Below are 22,921 nucleotides of genomic sequence, written 5' to 3'. Positions count from 1 at the left end.
AGTTGTAAAGTCTGGCTGCAAAACCAGAAGCTTGTGATGGAACCCCACATCCCAGGGAGACAGGAGAGCATGGTAGGTGTATATTTAAATTAAATCCAGCAGTCCAGGCACAGTGACTCATACCTATAATCCTGGCACTTTGGGAGGCAAGGCGGGCAGATCGCTTGAGGTCAGGAGTTCAAGACCAGCCTGGCCAACATGATGAAATCCCGTCTCTAATAAAAATAGGAAAATCAGCCGGATGTAATCCCAGCTACTTGGGAGGCTGAGGCAGCACAATCGTGTAAACCTGGGAGTCAGAGGTTGTACTGAACCGAGATCACCACTACTGCACTCCAGCCTGGGTGACAGAGAGAGACGCCTATAATCCCAGCACTTTGGGAGGCCAAAGCGGGTAGATCACGAGGTCAAAAGATTGAGACCATCCTGGCCAAGATGGTGAAACCCCGTCTCTACTAAAAATACAAAAAATTAGCCGGGTGTGGTGGCACGTGTCTGTAATCCCAACTACTCAGGAGACCGAGGCAGGAGAATCACTTGTTCATCTGCTGCTGGTTTGCGTGTGAAATGGCACAACCACTTTGGAAAACAGTTTTTATTTTTATTTATTTATTTATTTTTGAGACAGAGCCTTGTTGTGTCACCACACTGGAGTGCAGTGGCACGATCTCCGCTCACTGCAAGCTCACTAAATGCCTCCCGGGTTCATGCCATTCTCCTGCCACAGCCTTCTGAGAAGCTGGGACTACAGGCGTGAGCCACCCAAAGTGCTGGGATTACAGGCGTGAGCCCCCGCGCCTAGCCGGAAAACAGTTTTTAAAATAAAGTTACTTTGGGAGGCTGAGGCGGGCAGATTGCCTGAGGTCAGGTGTTTGAGACCAGTCTGGCCAATATGGTGAAACCTCGTCTCTACTAAAAATACAAAAAAATTAGCCGGGTGTGGTGGCGTGCGCCTGTAATCCCAGCTACTCATGAGGCTGAGGTAGGGGAATCGCTTGAACCAGGGAGATGGGGGTTGCAGTGAGCCAAGATCACGCCACTGCACTCCAGCCTGGTTGACAGAGTGAGACTCCATCTCAAAAAATAGACAAAATAATTAATTTTAAAAAATAAAGTTAGACTTACCATTCATCCCAGCAATTTCATTGCTATATATTTACCCAAGAGAAATGAAAAAATACATCCATATAAAGACTTGTTGGCAAATGTTCAGAGCAGATTTGTTCAATTATTGGTGAAAAACTGGAAACAATAAAAATATCTCCAGACAGGAGAATACAAATTAAGGCCCATCCATAGGATGGAGTAATTCTTTAACTCTGTTTTGTTTTGTTTTTTTTCTTCTTGAGACGGAGTCTCGCTCTGTCGCCCAGGTTTGAGTGCAGTGGCACGATCTCAGCTCACTACAAGCTCCGCCTCCCAGGTTCACGACAGTCTCCTACCTCAGCCTCCCGAGTAGCTGGGACTACAGGCGCCCGCCACCACGCCCGGCTAATTTTTTGTATTTTTAGTAGAGACGGGGTTTCACCGTGTTAGCCAGGATGTTCTTGATCTCCTGACCTCGTGATCCACCCACCTCGGCCTCCCAAAGTGCTGGGATTACAGGCTTGAGCCACCGCGCCTGGCTAGGATGGAGTAATTCTTAGCAACAAAAAGGAACAAACTACTGATTCACACAATGTTGATAAATCTCAGAATGCACGATGCTGAGTGGAAGAGAGACCACACTGTGTGATTTTATTTATCTGAAAGTTTGCAAAAGGCTCAACTAATCTAGGGTGATAGAAATCAGAATAGTAGCCAGGTGCAGTGACTCACGCCTATAATCCCAGCACTTTGGGAGGCCGCGGTGGGCAGATCACTTGAGGCCAGGACTTCAAGACCAGCCTGGCCAACATGTTAAAACCCCATTTCTACAAAAAAATACAAAAATTAGCCGGGTGTGGTGGCGTGTGCCTGTAATTTCAGCTACTTGGGAGGCTGAGACATGAGAATCGCTTGACCCTGGGAGGTGGAGGGTGCAGTGAGCTGAGATCGTGCCACTGCACTCCAGCCTGGGTAACAGAGTGAAACTCTGTCACACACACAAAAAGAATTCAGGATAGTGGGCCTGACCCATGGCTCACACCTGTAATCTCAGCACTTTGGGAGGCTGAGACAGGAGGATCGCTTGAGGCCAGGAATTCAACACCAGCCTAGGTAACAGCAAGACCCTGTTTGTCTTTACAAAAAGTACAAAAAGTAGCTGGGCTCGGTGGTGAGGGCCTGTAGTTCCAGCTACTTGGAGGCTGAGACAGGAGAATCGCTTGAGCCTAGGAGGTAGAGGCTATGGTGAGCTATGGTTGCACCACTGCACTCCATCCTGGGCAACAGAGCAAGACCCTGTCTCTAAAAAGAAAACAAAAGAGGCTGGGTGCGGTGGCTCACTCCTGTAATCCCAGCACTTTGGGAGGCTGAGATGGGCAGATCACAAGGTCAGGAGACTGAGACCATCCTGGCTAACAAGGTGAAACCCCGTCTCTACTAAATAACACACACACACACAAAATTAGCCGGGCATGGTGGCGGGCGCCTGTAGTCCCAGCTACTCGGGAGGCTGAGGCAGGAGAATGGCGTGAACCCGGGAGGTGGAGCTTACAGTGAGCCGAGATCGTACCACTGCACTCCAGCCTGAGTGACAGAGCGAGACTCCATCTGAAAAAAAAAAAAAAAAAAGAAAAGAAAAGAAAAGAAAGAAAGAAAAAGAAATCAGTGGAGTGGTTGTGGGTGGGGAATGGATGAAGGGAGATTGATTTCTGGGCCGTCTGAATGGAAATGTTCCTTACTTTGATGGGGTGGGGGCACGGGGTCGTGTATGCAAATAATACGTGCAGGCATGGGACTTCACCGCATGTAAATTAACCCTCAATAAAGTTCCAGGAAAAGTAGTTCCAATTCCAGCGACCGGATTTTGGGCTCAGTTCGGAGGCTAGCCTGTAAGCCTTGCTGGTGGGTGGTATGTGGGGGTGACAGGAAACCCCCGGGCCTCCCCTCTTTAGGGGAGTGGGAGCCTCGCCCTTGCCCCCCTCCGGGACGAGTGGGCAGATCTAAAAGCTTCCCTACCGCGGACCAGGCGGTCGATAGCAGACTCCCAGGCTCCATTTCTGCCTGCCCGGCAGCCCGGGCCCTTCCCGCCAGCCCAGCCCCCGGGAGGGGACTCGAGTTGGGCGGAGCCTCCTCCCCTGCCACACGCCGGGCTCTGCTCTCCCTCCTCAGATGCCCCTCCTTCTCCATCCCCAGAAGTCTCAGCCACTGAGATTCCCCTTGTCCCGGAGGCTGGAGGGTAAGACCCAGGCGGCTGCGCTTTGGAGGCTGGACCATCGTGGAGCCTGTCTGTGCCCACTTTTACCCCATTCAAGAGTTACCAGGGCCAGGCGCAGTGGCTCAGGCCTGCAATCCCAGCACTTTGGGAGGGAAAGACAGGAGGATCGCTTGAGCCCAGGAGCTTGAGAACAGCCTGGGCAACATGGTAAGACCCCATCATTATATTAAAAAAAAAAAAAAAAAAAAAAGAGGCTGGGCGCGGTGGCTCACGCCTGTAATCCCAGCACGTTGGGAGGCCAAAGCGGGCAGATCACGAGGTCAAGAATTCGTGACCAGCCCGGCCAACATGGTGAAACCCCGTCTCTACTAAACGCACACACACATTACCTGGGCGGTGGTGGGCGCCTGTAATCCCAGCTACTCGGGAGGCTGAGGCAGGAGAATTGCTTGAACCTGGGAGGTGGAGGTTGCAATGAGCTTAGATCACGCCACTGCACTCCAGCCTGGGCGACAGAGCAAGACTCCGTCTTGGAAAAAAAAAAAAAAAAGAATTTTCTCATCATCCATCCCCTCACCCTTCTGAGTCTCTATTGTCCATCTTTTCATTCTCCATGTCCATGTGTGCTTAGATTTCAGCACCCACTTAGGAGTGATAACATTCAGTGTTTGACTTTCTGTGTCTGGTTAGTTTCACTTAAGATAATGGCCTTCAGCTCTATCCATGTTGCTGCAAAAGAAACATTCAATTTTTTTTTTTTTTTTTTTTTTTTGAGAAAGGGTCTCCCTCTGTCACCAGGCTGGAGTGCAGCGGCACAATCTGGGCTCACTGCAACCTCTGCCTCCTGGGTTCAAGCGATTCTCATGCCTCAGCCTCCCTAGTAGCTGAAATTACAGGCGCATGCCACCACGTCTGTCTAATTTTTGTATTTTTAGTAGAGACAAGGTTTTACTACATTGGCCAGCCTGGTCTTAAACTCCTGATCTCAGGTGACCCATCCGCCTCAGTCCCCCAAAGAGCTAGGATTACAGGCGTGAACCACTGCACCCAGGCTTAACTTGAAAAATTATATTGCATTAAAATATTTATCTCAATGACTAAGTTTTTTGATACCCTCTTAAATTATGCACCCAAGGCCCGAGCATGGTGGCTCACACCTGTCATCCCAGCACTTCAGGAGGCTGAGGTGGGAGGATTGCTTGAAGCAAGGAGTTCGAGACCAGCCTAGGTGGCAAAGTGAGACCCTGTCTCTACGCATACAAAAAAGTTATATACCGAAAGCCAGCCTGAAGCAGATCCCTCATGGGTCTGAGCCTGGCCATACACACAATATGCAAAGACACACAAAGACACACACACTGGCTGGGCGCGGTGGCTCACGCCTGTAATCCCAACACGTTAGGAGGCGGAGGCTGGTGGATCACCTGAGGTCAGAGTTCAAGACCACCCTGGCCAACATGGCGAAACACCGCCTCTACTTAAAAAAAAAAAAAAAAAAAAGGCCGGGTGCGGTGGCTCACTCCTGTAATCCCAGCACTTTGGGAGACCGAGACGGGCAGATCACGAGGTCAGGAGATCAAGACCATCCTGGCTAACACGGTGAAACCCCGTCTCTACTAAAAATACAAAAAATTAGCTGGGCGTGGTGGTGGGCGCCTGTAGTCCCAGCTACTCGGGAGGCTGAAGCAGGAGAATGGTGTGAACCTGGAGGGGTGGAGCTTGCAGTGAGCTGAGATCTGGCCACTGCACTCCAGCCCAGGCGACAGAGCGAGACTCCGTCTCAAAAAAAAAAAAAAAAAGCCGGGCTTGGTGGTGCGCCTATGGTCAGGAGGCTGAGGAAGGAGAATTGCTGGAACCTGGGAGGCAAAGGTTGCAGTAACCAAGATCTCACCACTGCACTCCAGCCTGAGCAACAGAGCAAGACTCCGTCTTGAAAACACACACATACACATGAGTTCATACATATACACTTTTTTTTTTTTTTTTGAGACAGGGTCTCTCTTTGTTGCCCAGGCTGGAGTGCAGTGGCACTTGATCATGGTTCACTGCAGCCTCAACCTTCTGGGGTCAAGTGATCCTCCCACCTCAGCCTCCCCCAGTGGCTGGGACTACAGATGCATGCCACCACACCTGGCTAATTTTTGTATTTTTTGTAGAGATGAGGTTTCGCCATGTTGCCCAGGCTGGTCTCAAATTCCTGGGCTTATGCAATCTGCCTGCCTTGGCCTCCCAAAGTGCTGGGATGACAGATGCACACATATACACTACAACCTCTAATGGAAACAAAATCAAGCTAGAGGGCCGGGTCTGGTGGCTCACACCTGTAATCCCAGCACTTTGGAAGGCTGAGGCTGGTGAATCACCTGAGGTCAGGAGTTCAAGACCAGACTGACTGACATGGTGAAATCCGGTCTCTACTAAAAATAGAAAAAAATTAGCCAGGCGTGGTGGCGCATGCCTGTAATCCCAGCTACTTGGGAGGCTGAGGCAGGAGAATCGCTTGAACCCGGGAGGCAGAGCTTGCAGCAAACCAAGATCGTGCCATTGCACTCCAGCCTAGGATACAAGAGCAAAATTCTGTTTAAAAAAAAAAAAAATCAAGCCTAGTGGATTGGAAATATCACTTTCCCTGTCTTCCTTCATCCTTTCCTTAGTCACTATTTGGACATCCTTGTTACTGGGAGTCTGGGTTACATTAACCAGAACCTTAAAGAGAAAAATACTGTAATTGCGAAAATGACCAGCCTTTTAAAATGAAACAAAAGAGACTAGAAAATATCAGAACCCACTGCACAGTAGACGTATGACTATGACTTCCTGAAACTTTTGTTTTGGTTCCAAACCTGGGTAGAAGACCTACATTGCAATGTAAACAATTAATTCTTTGATTCACGATCAAAGTGCTTGAAAGATGTGGTTATGATGTTTGAAATTGGTTTTCTTTTTTTTTCAATTAATATATCACAGAGGTCATGCTGTGTCAATGAATATAAGTTTTAGCACTTGAATTTTCTTTTCTTTTTTTTTTTTTTGAGACTGAGCCACCTTATCACTCAGACTGGAGTGCAGTGGCGAGATCTCAGCTCATTCCAACTTTCACCTCCTGGGTTCAAGCGAGTCTCCTGCCTCAGCCTCCCAAGTAGCTGGGATTATAGGCATCCACCAACACACCCAGCTAATTTTTGTATTTTTACTAGAGACAGGGTTTCACCATGTTAGCCAGGCTGGTCTGGAACTCGTGACCTCAAGTGATCTGCCCGCCTCAGCCTCCCAAAGTGCTGAGATTACAGGTGTGAGCCATCGTGCCCAGCTTTTAATTTTCTTTTCTTTGTTGAGACAGGGTCTCATTCTGTCACCCAGGTTGGAGTGCAGTGGTGCAATACGCAGCTCACTGCAGCCTCCACTTCCTTGGGCTCAAGCAGTCCTCCCCTCTCAGCCTCCCAAGTAGCTGGGAGTACTGACATGTGCTACCATGCCTGGCTAATTTTTTAGTTTTTGTAGAGTTGAGATCTGGCTACGTTGCCCAGGCTGGTCTTGAACTCCTGGACTCAGGCAATCCTCCACCTGGGCCTCCCAAAGTGCTGGGATTACAGGCATGAGCCACCATGCCCAGCCCACTTTCATTTTCTACTATGCATGTAGCCAATAAACCCCATCTCTACAAAAAATCCCCAGAGCCCAGGTACCTCCATTGTTTCCAGCGTTTTTTTTTTTTTTTTTGAGGCGGAGTCTCACTCTGTCGCCCAGGTTGGAGTGCAGTGGCGCGATCTCGGCTCACTGCAAGCTCCGCCTCCCAGGTTCCCACCATTCTCCCGCCTCAGCCTCCTGAGTCCCTGGGACTACAGGCGTCCACCACCATGCCCAGCTAATTTTTTGTATTTTTAGTAGAGACGGGGTTTCACTGTGTTAGCCAGGATGGTCTCGATTTCCTGACCTTGTGATCCGCCTGCCTCAGCCTCCAAAGTGCTGGGATTACACGTGTGAGCCACCGCGCCTGGCCTCCAGCCTCTTTTAATACTTTTTCTTCATGATGATAACAGCAAGCACCCTCTATGTGCCTAGCAGAAGGCTAAGCATTTCACACACTTTGCCTCATGGAGTCCTCATGAGAGGCCCATTTTACCGATGAGAAAATCTGGGGATCGGGCCGGGCACGGTGGCTCAAGCCTGTAATCCCAGCACTTTGGGAGGCCGAGACGGGCGGATCACGAGGTCAGAAGATCGAGACCATCCTGGCTAACACGGTGAAACCCCGTCTCTACTAAAAATACAAAAAACTAGCCGAGCGAGGTGGCGGGCGCCTGCAGTCCCTGCTACTCTGGAGGCTGAGGCAGGAGAATGGCCTAAACCCGGGAGGCGGAGCTTGCAGTGAGCTGAGATCCGGCCACTGCACTCCAGCCCAGGCGACAGAGCAAGACTCCGTCTCAAAAAAAAAAAAAAAAAAAAAAAGAAGAAGAAAATCTGGGGATCTTAACAATAAACCATTGACCAATATGACTCAGGTCACACAGCTTGAAGGTGGTGAAGCCAGAATTCGAACCCTGGCTGATTCCAGAGCTCTTAACCACCCTGTGTTAGTTATTGTTTTCTTTTCTTTTCTTTTTTGAGACGAAGTCTCGCTCTTGTCCCCCAGGCTGGAGTGCAATGGTGCAATCTCGGCTCATGCAACCTCCGCCTCCCAGGTACAAGCAATTCTCCTGCCTCAGCCTCCCGAATAGCTGGGATTACAGGCGCCCGCCACCATGCCCAGCTAATTTTTGTATTTTTAGTAGAGATGGGGTTTCACCATGTTGACCAAGCTGGTCTCGAACTCCTGACCTCAGGTGATCCGCCTGCCTCTGCCTCCCAAAGTGCTGGGATTACAGGCGTGAGCCACCGCTCCCGGCCAATTCTTTATAGTTCTCTGCCTATTTGACTGATTATCTCCCTGACATAAGTTTCTAGAGGTGGATTTGCTGGGTCAGAGAATCCACACACTTAAAAGTTTAATACTAATATCTAGAACGCCCTCCCAAAAAAGTTGTATTGTGGCCGGGCATGGTGGCTCACATCTGTAATCCTAGCACTTTGGGTGGCCGAGGAGGGAGAATCACTTGGGCTCAGGAGTTTGAGACCAGCCTGGGCAAGTTGTGAGACCCCATCTCTACAAAAAGTTTTTTAAAAATTAGCTGGGTGTGGTGACATGTACCTGTAGTCAGCTATTTGGCAGGCTGAAGTGGGAGGATTCCTCAAGCTTAGGAGGTTGAGGCTGCAGTGAGCCATGACTGTGCCATTGCACTCCAGCATGGGTGACATAGTGAGACCCTGTCTCAAAAAAGTTGTGTCAATTTAAACTACCATGACCGTGCTCAAGTGTGCAGTCCCAAAATTTCACACACACTCATAAGCTTGACAAGCAAAAGTGATTCTTCAGCTGAACGGTCAGATTGAGCATCTTTACAGAGATTTGTTAAGCTCTCTCGTTCCTTTGTGAACCCCCTATTCAAGCCCTGTGCCAATTTCACATTTGGGATGTTTGTCTTTTTTTATTATTGATTCATATATGCTTTTTGTATATTAAGGCTCTTAATGATTTGTCTGCCATATACATGGCAAACAATCTAATCTCCCTTGATCTTTTATTTTCCTTTTCTTTCTTGAGACAGAGCATTACTCTGTTGCCCAGGCTGGAATACAGTGGCACCATCATAGCTCACTGCAATCACTGCAGCCTCAACCTCCTGGGCTCAAGCCATCCTCCTGCCTCAGCCTCCTGAGTAGCTGGGACTACAAGTGCGTGCCACCATGCCCAGATAATTTTTTTAAAATTATTTTTATAGAGATGGGGTCTCACTATGTTGCCCAGGCTGGCAATCGCCTCTGATCTGAGACTCCCTTGAAAGTCCAGCTAGATCTCCTTTCATTGCCCAGCTGGCCTCAATGAACATTGCTTTTCTGTCTAGGCCTCACTGTAGGTTGCATTTTACTGGTGGTTCCTCCAGAAACAAAAGCAGAGACTTTGAGGTCTTATGAACCTCAGTCTTACCCAGAACCCTTGAAGTACCCTTCAGCTTTCCATGGCAAGAAAGCTCAGGCCCTGGAGCCAGAAGCCACGGCTTTGTGTCTGGGTCCTTTAGTTCACTAATATGGCTCCAGTTTCTGATTCCTCCAAGTTAAGATGAGGTGGTAAATTCGGCCACGAGAATGCGCTTCAAGCCACGCCCACTGTGTCAAGCCACGCCCACTGTACATAAACCACATCCTCTCAACTAGCCACGCCCACCTTCGAGTGGAGAGGCGTGATTAGAGCTTTACAGAGAAGTGAAGTGCAGAAACAGTGAGGAACCTGGGCCAGGGGGAGGAGGAGGGAGAAGATCCCCTGGCCTCGATGGCTGGCGATTCCTTCATGCCCCCAGCACCCCCCTGGTTAAAGAAAGAAGGATGGCCGGGCGCAGTGACTCACTCCTGCAATCCCAGAACTTTGGGAGGCTGAGGCAGGCAAATCACTTTAGGCCAGGAGTTCGAGACCAGCCTGACCAACATGGCAAAACCCCATCTCTACTAAAAACACAAAAATCAGCTCGGTGTGGTGGTGTATGCCTGTAATCCCAGCTACTCAGGAAGCTGAGGCACCAGAATCGCTTGAACTCAGCAGGCAGAGGTTGCAGTGAGCCAAGATCACACCACTGCGTTCCAGCCTGGGCAACAGAGCAAGACTCTGTCTCAAAAAAAAAAAAAAGAAGAAAGAAAGAAAGAAAGAGAGAGAGAGAGAGAAAATAAAAAAAGAAAAAAAGAGGCACCTGGTTACCATAGTCCACCTTTCTCCTCACCTACTTTTTTTTTTTGAGATGGAGTCCTTCTCTGTCATCCAGGCTGGAATGCAGTGGCACAATCTCAGCTCACTGCAACCTCCGCCTCCCGAGTTCAAGCGATTCTCCTGCTTCAGCCTCCCGAGTAGCTGGGATTACAAGCATGCACCACTACATCCGGCTAATATTTGTATTTTTAGTAGAGATGGGGTTTTGCCATGCTGGTCTCTAACTCCTGACCTCAAGTGATCCATCTGCCTCGGCCTCCTAAAGTGCTGGGATTACAGGTGTGAGCCACCACACCCGGCCCTCACCCACTCCTTAAAATATCCCTACCAGGGTCTCTGGTTTATCTGTGCCTCAGTGTTCTCATCTGTAAAATGAGGATAATTTTAAGGATTACCTGAGTTAGCATCTGTGAAGGCGTTAGAATGTTACCTGGCACATAGTAGGTACTCAATAAACAGCATCACTGATATGGTTCCACGGATGGTTGTACTATTATTAGGAATAAAGTGTGGGATGGAAAAACGTGGCTCTGGGCACCTGGAACCAGCCCCAGGGGCAGGCGGGGCTCTGCACAGGCTCTTTACCCCATGCCAGCAGGAGGACCCTTTGGGAGGAAACTGAGGCACTGATAATCCCTTGCCTTCCCAGCCCTGAGTCCTTCTCACCCATGCCCAGAGCCTCAGAGCCCAGCAAGGTGCCCCAAGGGAAAGCAACACTTCTGAACTGCGCTGCCTGGCACAATTACCGTTTTCATCCTCATTAAACTACATTTTCATTCTAATTAGAGTTCCATCGCCTCCCAGAGAGAAGGGCCGATTACTTTTCAGCATCATTAACACTGGCTCCCTCCCCACTTTCCTCCTCCCGCGCCCAGGCTCCCACTACACCAGGGCATTCTCTCTCTCTCTCTCTCTCCCCGCTTCACCCCATGGACCAGAGAGAAGCAACAGAACATTTATTGTTGCCTACTGGGTGCCAAGTTGGATGCTAGGAACCTTCCCCCACAGCCTCTTCACCTTATCTTGGCCTGGTCTAATTTTCTTTTTTTCCCCCAACACTAACCCCTTTTTGTTGTTTTGTTTTGTTTTGTTTTGTTTAGACAGAGTCTTACTCTGTCGCTCTGGCTGGGGTACAGGGGCATGATCTCGGCTCACTGCAACCTCTGCCTCTTGGGTTCAACTGATTCTCCCACCTCAGCCTCCTGAGTAGCTAGGATTACAGGCACGCAGCACCACCTGGCTAATTTTTATATATTTTTTTAGTAAAGAGGGGGTTTCAGCAGGTTGGCCAGGTTGGTCTCAAACTCCTGATCCCAAGTGATCCACCTGCCTCGGCCTCCCAAAGTGCTGGGATTACAGGTGTGAGCCCCCCTTTGAACATGGTCTATGCTTTATTCGTTCTTTTAATCCTCCGTCTCCCCCTCCCCAGAATGTCAACACCCACTCATGTCCCCCAAGCACTCCTGGGCACGCTGACCCCACAGCTTCTAAGAACCAGCTCCCGAGAAGTGGCTCTGGTTGCTGAGTAGGTGGAAAGTTCTGGAGAAGAAACACTCTCCTGGAGCAGTCCTTGAGCAATGGCTGATGGGAATGGGTGGATAAATATCCCAGCTCCCTCGCCCCTAGGTGGGAACCCTCGAGGGAGTGTGTTCTATTTGGTTTCAGCATTCTCCAGCACAATTGAATTGCCCACAGTGGAAACTGGCTCATAAACACCCTTCATTGGCTACCTGCCCTTCCCTTCCTCACTCCCTTTCTCCCCTACCCATGTTTACTGAGATCATCTCTCGGATCAACCATATCCTAGATCTCCCAGGCCCTTTGGAGTTCAGGCAAACCACATCTCAGAGAGGGACTCAACACCCAAGGAACAGGTTAAGAAAGCCTCTGCAAGGCCAGGCATGGTGGCTTATGCCCGTAATCCAGTGCTTTGCGAGGCAGAGGCAGGAGGATCATTTGAGGCCAGGAGTTCAAGACCAGCCTGGCCAACATGGTGAAACCCCGTCTCTACTAAAAATACAAAAATTAGCTGGGCATGGTGGCTCATGCCTGTATTCCCAGCTAGTTGGGAAGCTGAGGCAGGAGAATCACTTGAACCCAGGAAGCAGATGCTGTAGTGAGCCGAGATCATGTCACTGCACTCCAGTCTGGGCAACAAAGCGAGACTCCACGTCAAAAAAAAGACCAGCCTGGGCATCATAGTGAGATCCCATCTCTAAAACAAAAACATTAGCTGAGCATGGTAGTGCATGCCTGTAGGCCCAGCTGTTTGGGAGGCTGAGGTGGGAGGATCACTTGAGCCTAGGAGTTTGAGGCTGCAGTGAGCTATGATCGCACCACTGCACTCCAGCCTGGCTGACAGAGACCCCATCTCTTAAAAAATAAAATAAAACAAAATAAAGAAAGCCTCTGCACCTTTCTCACTCTGGACAAAACCACTATTATGACCAGAAGGCAGCATCGCTGGGCAGCTATGACCTATATTTGAAATAAATTCTTAGAAAGGTTCCATTTGGAAGGGAGTGTAACCTGCATAGCACTTTTGGGGAGCAGCTTGGCAGACTGCATTAAAATGTGAAGTGCAGGCCGTGTGCAGTGGCTCATGTCTGTAATCCCAGAACTTTGGGAGGCTGAGGCAGGTGAATCACTTGAAGTCAGGAGTTCGAGGCCAGCCTGGCCAACATGGTGAAACCCCATCTCTACTAAAAATACAAAAATTAGCCGGGCTTGGTGGTATGCGCTTGTAGTCTCAGCTACTCAGGAGGCTGAGACAGGAGAATCGCTTGAACCCGGGAGGCAGAGGTTGCAGCGAGCCAAGATTACACCACTGCACTCCAGCCTGGGCGAGGCGACAGTGTGACACTCTGTCTCAAAAAAAAAAGTGAAGTGCAGCCAGGTACAGTAGTTCACGCATGTAATCCCAGCACTTTGGGAGGCCAAAGTGGGAGGATTGCTTGAGCCCAAGGGTTCAAGACCAGCCTGGGCAACATAGCAAAACCCCGTCTCTACAAAAAAATATACAAAATTAGCCAAGCATGGTGGTGGTCACCTGTAGTCTTAGCTACTTGGGAGACTAAGGTGGGAGGATCCCCTGAGCCCTGGAGGTTGAGGCTGCAGGGAGCTATGATTGCACCACTGCACTCCAGCCTGGGCAACAGGGCAAGACCCTGTTTAAAAAAAAAAATTAAATAAATAAATAAATAAAGACACCAGTCATATTGGATTTAGGGCCCACCCTAATCCAATGTGACCTCACATTAACTTAACTGATTACATCTGCAAAGACCCCGTTTCCAAATAATTCGTTCAGGAGAACTGAGGGTCAGGACTTCAACATACATATATATTTTTTTTTGAGACAAGAGTCGCTCTGTCACCCAGGCTGGAGTGCAGTGGCACAATCTCGGCTCACTGAAAGCTCCGTCTCCCAGGTTCACGCCATTCTCCTGCCTCAGCCTTCTGAGTAGCTGGGACTAGAGGCGCCCACTACTGCGCCTGACTAATTTTGTATTTTTGGTAGAGATGGGGTTTCACCGTGGTCTCAATCTCCTGACCTTGTGATCCGCCCGCCTCGGCCTCCCAAAGTGCTGGGATTACAGGCATGAGCCACTGTGCCTGGCCAATATATATATATTTTGAGACAATCTCGCTCTGTTGCCCAGGCCGGAGTGCAGTGGCATGATCTCCACTCACTGCAACCTCTGCCTCCTGGGTTCAAGTAATTCTTGTGCCTTAGCCTCCTGCACGCCACCACGCCCAGCTAATTTTTGTATTTTTGGTAGAGATGGAGTTTTACCATGTTGCCTAGGCTGGTCTCAAACTCCCGACCTCAAGCAATCTGCCCACCTCAGCCTCCCAAAATGCTGGGATTACAGGCATGAGCCACTACACTCAGCCTTCTATTTTTTTGTGTCTGTTTGTTTTTAATAGAGATAGGGTCTTCCTATGTTGCCCAGACCAACCTCAAACTCCTGGCCTCAAGCAATCCTCCTGCCTCAGCCTCTCGAAATTCAAATTATAGCCTGGAAACAGGCATAAGCCACCGCACCAGAATCAACATATCTTTTTTCGTTTTTTTTTTTTTTTCAAGACACAGTCTCACTCTGTCACCCAGGCTGGAATGAAATGGTGCAATCTCAGCTCACTGCAACTTCTGCCTCCCGTGTTCAAGCGATTCTCTTGCCTCAGCCTCCTGAGTAGCTGAGACTACAGGCAAGTGCCACCACACCTGGCTAATTTTTGTATTTTTAATAGAGACGAGGTTTCGCCGCATTGGCCAGGCTGGTCTCCAACTCCTGACCTCTGGTGATCAGCCTGCCTTGGCCTCCCAAAGTGCTGAGATTACAGGCATGAGCCACTGTGCCTGGTTGACAGCCCCATTTTACAGAGAGAAAACTGATACCCAGGTACATGGCTTCTCTGTGAGCAGATCACGCAGCTGGTAAGAGGCAGAGCTGGTCTCAGTGGCTGCTGAGCCCTTACGTGTATGTGACATGAAATACAGATGGTCATTTATGTATTCCAACAACCTTGCAAGGCAGAAAATACCTTCATGTTATAGATGAGGAAACGGAGGCAAGGAGCGAGTAAGCAACTTGCCTGAGGTCAGGTGGGTGCCAGAGCAGGGACCTGAGCCTCGGGAACTGACCATGGGACCCTCTGGGGGACCACGGGCTCCATCTCCTGGGCAGTGGAGTGACGGTCTCTTTCAGCACAAATGTTCCACAGCCACAGGGAGAAACAGGGACTGCAGCCTATTCCCCCAGGACTGGGCAAGGGAGAAGCCTTGACTGGTTAAGACCTTCTAGGTAGGCCAGGCGTGGTGGCTCACTCCTGTAATCCCAGCACTTTGAGAGGCTGAGGCGGGCAGATCACAAGGTCAGGAGTTCGAGACCAGCCTGGGCAACATGAGACTTCCATCTCAAAAAAAAAGAAAAAAGACATTTCAGATGAGACTGCACATAGGCTCTGCTCTTGGCCCAGGCAGCAACTGCCATGCTCTGGGGACCTGAGTCAGCTTCTAGGTATTTCAGAGCCCGAGGATCCACCAGAGCCACTCTCACCGCACAGGGGGTTATTAATGAATGCTAATTAATATCTGTGTTCACAGAGCCAGCCAGGCCCCTTGGCCTGGAGCATCCACAGGAGGAAAGTACAAGAACCCCCGCACCCTGCCAAGCAGCAGGGACTCTTCAGACGCCCGAGGGCTGGTTTGCCCAGAGCCAGCTGGGAAGGACCATGGTGACCAGAAGGGGAAACTGAGGCACGGCTGAGCACCAACAGTCCTGGAGAGCTTTAAGAATGGTTGCCACAGGCCGGGTGCGGTGGCTCAAGCCTGTAATCCTAGCACTTTGGGAGGCCGAGACGGGCGGATCACGAGGTCAGGAGATCGATACCATCCTGGCTAACACGGTGAAACCCCGTCTCTACTAAAAATACAAAAACTAGCCGGGCGAGGTGGCGGGCGCCTGTAGTCCCAGCTACTCTGGAGGCTGAGGCAGGAGAATGGCATAAACTCGGGAGGTGGAGCTTGCAGTGAGCTGAGATCCGGCCACTGCATTCCAGTCCGGGCGACACAGCAAGACTCCGCCTCAAAAAAAAAAAAAAAAAAAAAAGAATGGTTGCCATCTGAGGCCAGGCACAGTGGTTCATGCCTGTAATCCCAGCACTTTGGGAGGCCAAGGCAGGCGGATCACTTGAGGTCAGGAGTTCGAGACTGTCAGGCCTCTGAGCCCAAGCTAAGCCATCATATCCCCTGTGACCTGCACGTGCACATCCAGATGGCCTGAAGCAACCGAAGAGCCACAAAAGAAGTGAAAATAGGCCGGGCGCGGTGGCTCAAGCCTGTAATCCCAGCACTTTGGGAGGCCAAGACGGGCGGATCACGAGGTCAGGAGATCGAGACCATCCTGGCTAACACGGTGAAACCCCGTCTCTACTAAAAATACAAAAACTAGCCGGGCGAGGTGGCGGGCGCCTGTAGTCCCAGCTACTCGGGAGGCTGAGGCAGGAGAATGGCGTAAACCCGGGAGGCGGAGCTTGCAGTGAGCTGAGATCTGGCCACTGCACTCCAGTCCGGGCGACAGAGCCAGACTCCACCTCAAAAAAAAAAAAAACAAAGTGAAAATAGCCAGTTCCTGCCTTAACTGATGACATTCCACCATTGTGATTTGTTCCAGCCCAACTCTAACTGATCAATGTCTTTGTGACAATACACCCTCCCTGCCCTTGCGATAATGTACTTTGTGATATTCCCCCGCCCTTATGAATGTACTTTGTACGATACACCCTCCCCACCCTTGAGAAGGTACATTGTAATATTCTCCCCGCCCACCTTGAGAATGAACTTTGTACAATCCACCCCCTGCCTGCATTGCTCCTGGCCCGGCACCGTGGCTCACGCCTGTAATTCCAGCACTTTGGGAGTCCGAGGCGGGTGGATCACGAGGTCAGGAGTTGGAGACCATCCTGGCTAACACTGTGAAACCCCGTCTCTACTAAAAATACAAAAAATTAGCCGGGCGTGGTGGCGGGCACCTGTAGTCCCAGCTACTCAGGAGGCTGAGGCAGGAGAATGGCGTGAACCTGGGAGGTGGAGCTTGCAGTGAGCCAAGATCGCACCACTGCACTCCAGGAAAAAAAAAAAATTGCTCCAAACTCGACCACCTATCCCATACCTATAAGAACTAATGATAATCCCACCACCCTTTGCTGACTCTCTTTTCGGACTCAGCCCGCCTGCACCCAGGTGATTAAAAAGCTTTATTGCTCACACAAAACTTGTTTGGTGGACTGTCTTCACATGGATGCGTGTGACAGAGACCAGCCTGGTCAACATGGTGAAACCTTGTGTCTACCAAAAATACAAAAATTAGCCAGGCATGGTGGCACGCACCTCTAATCCCAGCTACTTGGGTGGCTGAGGCAGGAGAATCTCTTGAACCCGGGAGGCAGGAGGCAGAGGTTGCAGTGAGCTGAGACTGTGCCACCGCACTCCAGTCTGGGCAACAGAGCGATACCCTGTTCCGTCCCCTCCCCACACAAGAACGGTTGCCATTTAAAAGGAACAAAGAAATGGGTGTTGGAGACCCCAGAGCCATCAGCTTCCACAAGAGCTCTGGACCTCACCCCAGCCTCAGCTTCCTCATCAGTAAATGAGAACATGAATTTCTTTCCTTATATGTAGTAGGTATAAGAACTCATTAAGTATTTGTGCGTGTGAAATGCTTTGCAGGTAATCAGTTTCCAATAGGTATTAACTCCCTTTCCCTGACTGTGCCTCAGTTTCCCTCTTGGGCATACAAGAAGCCGGCAGGGCTTTGAGGCTACCCTCTGGGAGGACTTCAGGCATGGTGCCTTGACTTAGACCTCGGGGCAAGTATGAAAAATCACTTCTGATTGGCCTCATTAATAACACAGTGCTAATGCGGCAGTAACACAGTTCCTTGGCCCCTGATTAAAAACAGAAGTTTCCCCCACATTCGTGGAGACGGAGCAGAAGGGAAAACAAAGACAAGCACACTTGTGCCAGATAAATACAGACGCAAACACATGCACGGCAGATAAACACACACTGGCACACCAAATATACACACAGCCGGCTGCAGACATCCGGGTGGGCTCGCACAGCCCAAAGAGACCCCCAGGAAGAGCCGCCCCAAAAGGAAGAGAAACCGCTGTAGAGATGTCCTGCTGGACCCTGGCCACATCTGGGACCTGATCACTTCAGTATACTTGAACAGGAGACAGAAGTGGGGGAAATTAACATCCCTGGGAGTAGCCCTGAGCCAGAGATGGAATGAGTTGGTGGATAAATACCCCAGCTCCCTCCCCAGCAGATGCCTAATCCACAGTCTCCCAGAGATCCCTGGAGGGGTCAGGCTCCAATTTTCCACAGTGACAACCTGTCTGATAGCCCTTGTCATCTCTCTTCTCTCCTCCCCAGGTTTCCTGTGTTCATTTCCCAAATAAACCACTTGCCCTCCAACCCTGTATCAGGGTCTGTTTCTGACCTATATGTGTACCTCCCAGAAGTATATACAGCTATGGATCTCAATGAGGGTGACTCCGTCCCCCAGGAGACATTTGGCAATGTCTGAAGGTATTTCTGGCTGTAAAATTGGGGCAGGGGGCCGGACACAGTGACTCACATTTGTAATCCCAGCACTTGGGAGACGAAAGTGGGCAGATCACTTGAGGTGAGGAGTTTGAGACCAGCGTGGCCAACATGGGGAAAACCCCGTCTCTACCGAAAATACAAAAATTAACCAGGTGTGGTGGTGAGTGCCTGTAATCCCAGCTACTCTAGAGGCTGAGGTGGGGGAATCACATGAACCTGGGAAGAAGAGGTTGCAGTGAGCCAAGATCATTCCACCTCACTCCAGCCTGGGCAACAGAGTGAGACTCCATCTCAAAAAAAAAAAAAATGGGGGCAGGGGTACTCCTGACATTTAGTAGGTCCAGTTCAGGGACGCTCAATGTCCTACAAGGGACTGGGCAAGGTGACTAAAGCCTGTGATCCCAGCACTTCAGGAAGTCAAGGCAGGAGGATCAGTTGAGGCCAGGAGTCCAAGGCCAGCCTGGGCAACATAGCAAGACCTCATCTCCCCTGCAAAAAAAAAAAAAAAAAAAATCCTACAAGACACAGAACAGTCCCCCAGAGCAAAAAATGATGTGGCCCCAATGTCAAGAGTGCTGAGGTTGAAAAACCCTGGTCTACGGGAAGCCACTGGCCCCACGCGGAAACAGCTGAGTGCGCACACATTATTCAAATGCAGACACACAGTGGGTGCACCGGCAGCATTAGGCCACACACACCCACTGTGCACCAAGCGCTTGAACTAGGGAACCAGGATCATCCACTCCTGGTGTGTTTTCCTACCAGGATGTACAGACCACCAGAGGAGACCCCCAATTCCACCCTGCCCAGACCAGCTTTTTGTGCAACTAACTCACAGACACCCTGGAAAGTGGTTCAATGACCATTAAACCCATTTTACAGACAAGGCAACTGAGGCCCAGATGGGGGCAGTTTTTTGTTGTTGTTTGTTTGTTTTTTTGAGACGACGTTTCACTCTTTTTGCCCAGGCTGGAGTGCAGTGGCACCATCTCAGCTCACTGCAACCTCTGCCTCCTGGGTTGAAACGATTCTCATGCCTCAGCCTCCCAAGTAGCTATAGGCGTGTGCCACCACACCCAGCTAATTTTTGTATTTTTAGTAGAGACAGGGTCACACATTTTGGCCAGGCTGTTCTCGAACTTCTGACCTTAAGTCATCCTTCCATCTCAGCATCCCAAAGTGCTGGGATTACTGGCATAAGCCACTGTGCCCAGCCCAGACAGGAGAAGTTTATGAACCAGCTAGAAACACAGAGACCCCTGAGGCATGTGTAGACATGGTTTTGAAGGCAAAGAGGGCAGGATGAAAAGAGACCCTCCCCACCATCATCTCGGAGTTGAGATAAGGAGGGACAGAAAGGACTTTAGCTTCCCAGAGGAAATCCTGTATCACTTTGGGTAACTAGAAAATCCACTTTTGAAAAATGTTTTTAGGCTGGGCGAGGCAATGCTGGCCTGAAATCTCAGCACTGAGGGAGCCTGAAGCAGGAGGATCTCTTGAGCCTGAGAGTTGGAGACCAGCCCGGGCAACATGGCAAGACTTCTCGTCTCTACAATAAATAAAATACAATTTTTTTGTTGTTGTTTGTTTGTTTTTTTGAGACGACGTTTCACTCTTTTTGCCCAGACTGGAGTGCAATGGTGCGATCTCTGCTCACTGCAACCTCTGCCTCTCAGGTTCAAACGATTCTCCTGTCTCAGCCTCCCAAGTAACCGGGATTACAGGTACACGCCAGCATGCCCAGCTAATTTTGTATTTTTAATAGAGATGGGGTTTCGCCATGTTGGTCAGGCTGGACTTGAAATTCTGACCTCCAGTAATTCACCTGCCTCAGCGTCCCAAAGTGCTGGGGTTATAGGCATGAGCCACCACGCCGGGCCAAATACAATGTTTTTTAAACATACATTGTTTTTTAAACATTGGCTGACTCTTGGCCAAGCATGGTGGCTCACGCCTGTAATCCCAGCACTTTGGGAAGCTGAGGTGGGCAGATCACTTGAGGTCAGGAGTTCCAGACCAGCCTGGTCAACATGGTGAAACCCTATCTCTACTAAAAATACAAAAAATTAGCTGGGCATGGTGGCATGTGCCTGTAATCCCAGCTACTCAGGAGTCTAAGGCAGGTGATCGCTTGAACCCAGGAGGCGGAGGTTGCAGTGAGCCAAGATCTTGCCACTGCACTCCAGCCTGGGTGACAGAGCAAAACTCTGTGTCAAACAAACAAACAAAACGGGCTGACTCTGGACTCATACAGGCCTGGTGTCTCCAATCCCAGCCTTGCCATTTTCTGGCTCTATGAACCTGGGTAAGCCACATCGCCTCCCTGAGCCTCCGTTTCCCCATCTGAAAAACGGGGATTCACCCATTCGCTGTGTTACAAATGTGCGCCCAGGACCCACTGACACCAAACCCTGCGCACAGCTCTAACCTATATAAAGTTAAGGCAGAACACGAACATGCTAAGTGTGTTCACCCCTCCCCCAGGCATGGAGCTGCTGAACTAGTTTTGGGAATGGGGGAATCAGAGCATGCGTGGACAGAGGGAGGGAGCCCTCAGCTGCCCGGACCCTGCAGCCCACCACCCCCACACTTCTCAGATCCCCTTCATTTGACCAAAAAGCCCCAGGACGTAGGACCCCAAGCAGGATCCCAGGGCTTGGCGTCCAAATCCAGGCCAGGAACTGACCTCAGCAGCCAGACAGGTGACGGGGCTAAAGCTCGGGTTTTTCCACCTCCGCTTCCCGCCGCTGCAGCGCGGGGAGCGGGCGCCACCTGTGGGCCGCCAAGGGGAGGTGCGTGCGACTCCCGGGGAAGTGGATGGTTGCCCTCCTTTCTCCCCAACCCGGGGGGCCCTGGAGCCCCCCAGGAGTTTCGGAAATACCTCTCATCTCTTAAATTCTCCTCCACAACCCTCTTTTCTCAGCTGCCGTTTCCCAGCTAGAACTCGTCGTCCACGTATTCATGCAACGTTTATTGAGCACCTACTCTGTATTGAGCAAACCTAGATCATTGCTCTAGGTGTAGAGTACACAGAAGACAGAATAGGGCTGGCTCAGGCCTGTAACTCCAGCCCCTCAGGAGTCTGAGGTGGGAGGATCATTTGAGCCCAGAAGATGGAGGCTGCAGTGAGTCATGATCGCACCATTGGACTCCAGCCTGGGCAACAGAGCAATAACCTGTCTCTAAAAGTAAAAAGAGGCCAGGCACGGTGGCTCACGTCTGTAATTCCAGCACTTTGGGAGGCCAAGCTGGGCGGATCACGAGGTCAGCAGTTCGATACCAGCATGGCCAACATGGTGAAACCCCCTTTCTACTAAAAATACAAAAATTAGCCAGGCATGGTGGTGGGTGCCTGTAATCCCAGCTACTCAGGAGGCTGAGGCAGGAGAATTGCTTGAACCCAGGAGACAGAGGTTGCAGTGAGCAGAGATCATGCCACTGCACTCCAGCGTGGGCGACAGAGCAAGACTCCATCTGAAAAAGAAAAAAAAAAAGGAAACAAAACAGATAAACCTCCATGCGCTTCTGGAGCTTACAGTCCAAGGGAAGAGAGAAGAGAGAGGAGGAAGAGGACAACAGGCTGCAAGGTCATTGCTGATGGCAGTAAGTGTTCTGAAGGAGAAAGTATATACAGGGATGTCACTGAAGCACCCACTGTGGGTAGAGTGGGTGGAGTGGCCTCTGAGGAAGTGACGCTTGTCCTGAGGCTTGAGAAGAATAAAGCCTCAGCCATGCCGAGTCTGGAGCCAGGATTTCCAGCAGAAGGTGCAGCCAGCGCAAAGTCTCTGTGGCAGAAAGGAGCTTGGGTATTGGACAGTGGAAAAGGAGGTCACAGGAGCCAGAGACGGGAGATGGAGAAACAGGTGGGCTGCGATGTCAAGGCCTATTTTGGAGACAAATCTGACCTCTCACTCTCCCTGAGGAGTCACCTCCTAAAAGCCCGAGGGGAGAAGAAGGCTCACACTGAGCTGAAAGCCCTCCAGCGCCACCAGCGGCACTGTCCTTGTGGTGTCGCCCACCGAAAGAAGCCCTGGCCCATGCCCTGTCCCCCTGCCTACCCCGCCACTCTTCCAGGACTCTGCCTCTGACCATATTGACCCCAATTATGCAGTCAAGGTGCACGTGGTGGGCTCTGCTTGCAAAGTCCCCTTCTTACCCCCTGCCCATCTCCCTGGGAGACACAGGGAACCATACAATGTGCCTTTCAAGACCAATGCTTGCGCTGGGCACGGTAGCTCACGCCTGTAATCCCAGCACTTTGGGAGGCTGAGGTGGGCGGATCACCTGAGGTCAAGAGTTCGAGACCAGCCTGGCCAACATGGTGAAACTCTGTCTCTACTAAAAATACAAAAATTAGCCAGGCATGGTGGCAGGCACCTGTAATCCCAGTTACTCGGGAGGCTGAAGCAGGAGAATCGCTTGAACCCAGGGGGCAGAGGTTGCAGTGAGCCGAGATTGTACCACTTCACACCAGCCTGGGTGAAAGAGCGAGACTCCGCCTCAAAAACAAACAAACAAACAAAGAAAAACAAAAAACAATGCTTAGCATTAGCCACCTTTATTTATTTATTTATTTATTTATTTATTTATTTATTTTTGAGACAGAGTCTCGCTCTGTTGCCCAGGCTGGAGTGCGGTGGCATGACCATGGCTCACTGCAGCCTCGACCCCCCAGGCTGAAATTACCCACCCACCTCAGGCCAGG

Source organism: Trachypithecus francoisi, unplaced genomic scaffold (genome assembly GCF_009764315.1).
Source record: "Trachypithecus francoisi isolate TF-2019V2 unplaced genomic scaffold, Tfra_2.0 Lachesis_group5, whole genome shotgun sequence".
NCBI classification, from domain to species: Eukaryota; Metazoa; Chordata; class Mammalia; order Primates; family Cercopithecidae; genus Trachypithecus; species Trachypithecus francoisi.
This window is presented reverse-complemented; position numbering follows the sequence as displayed.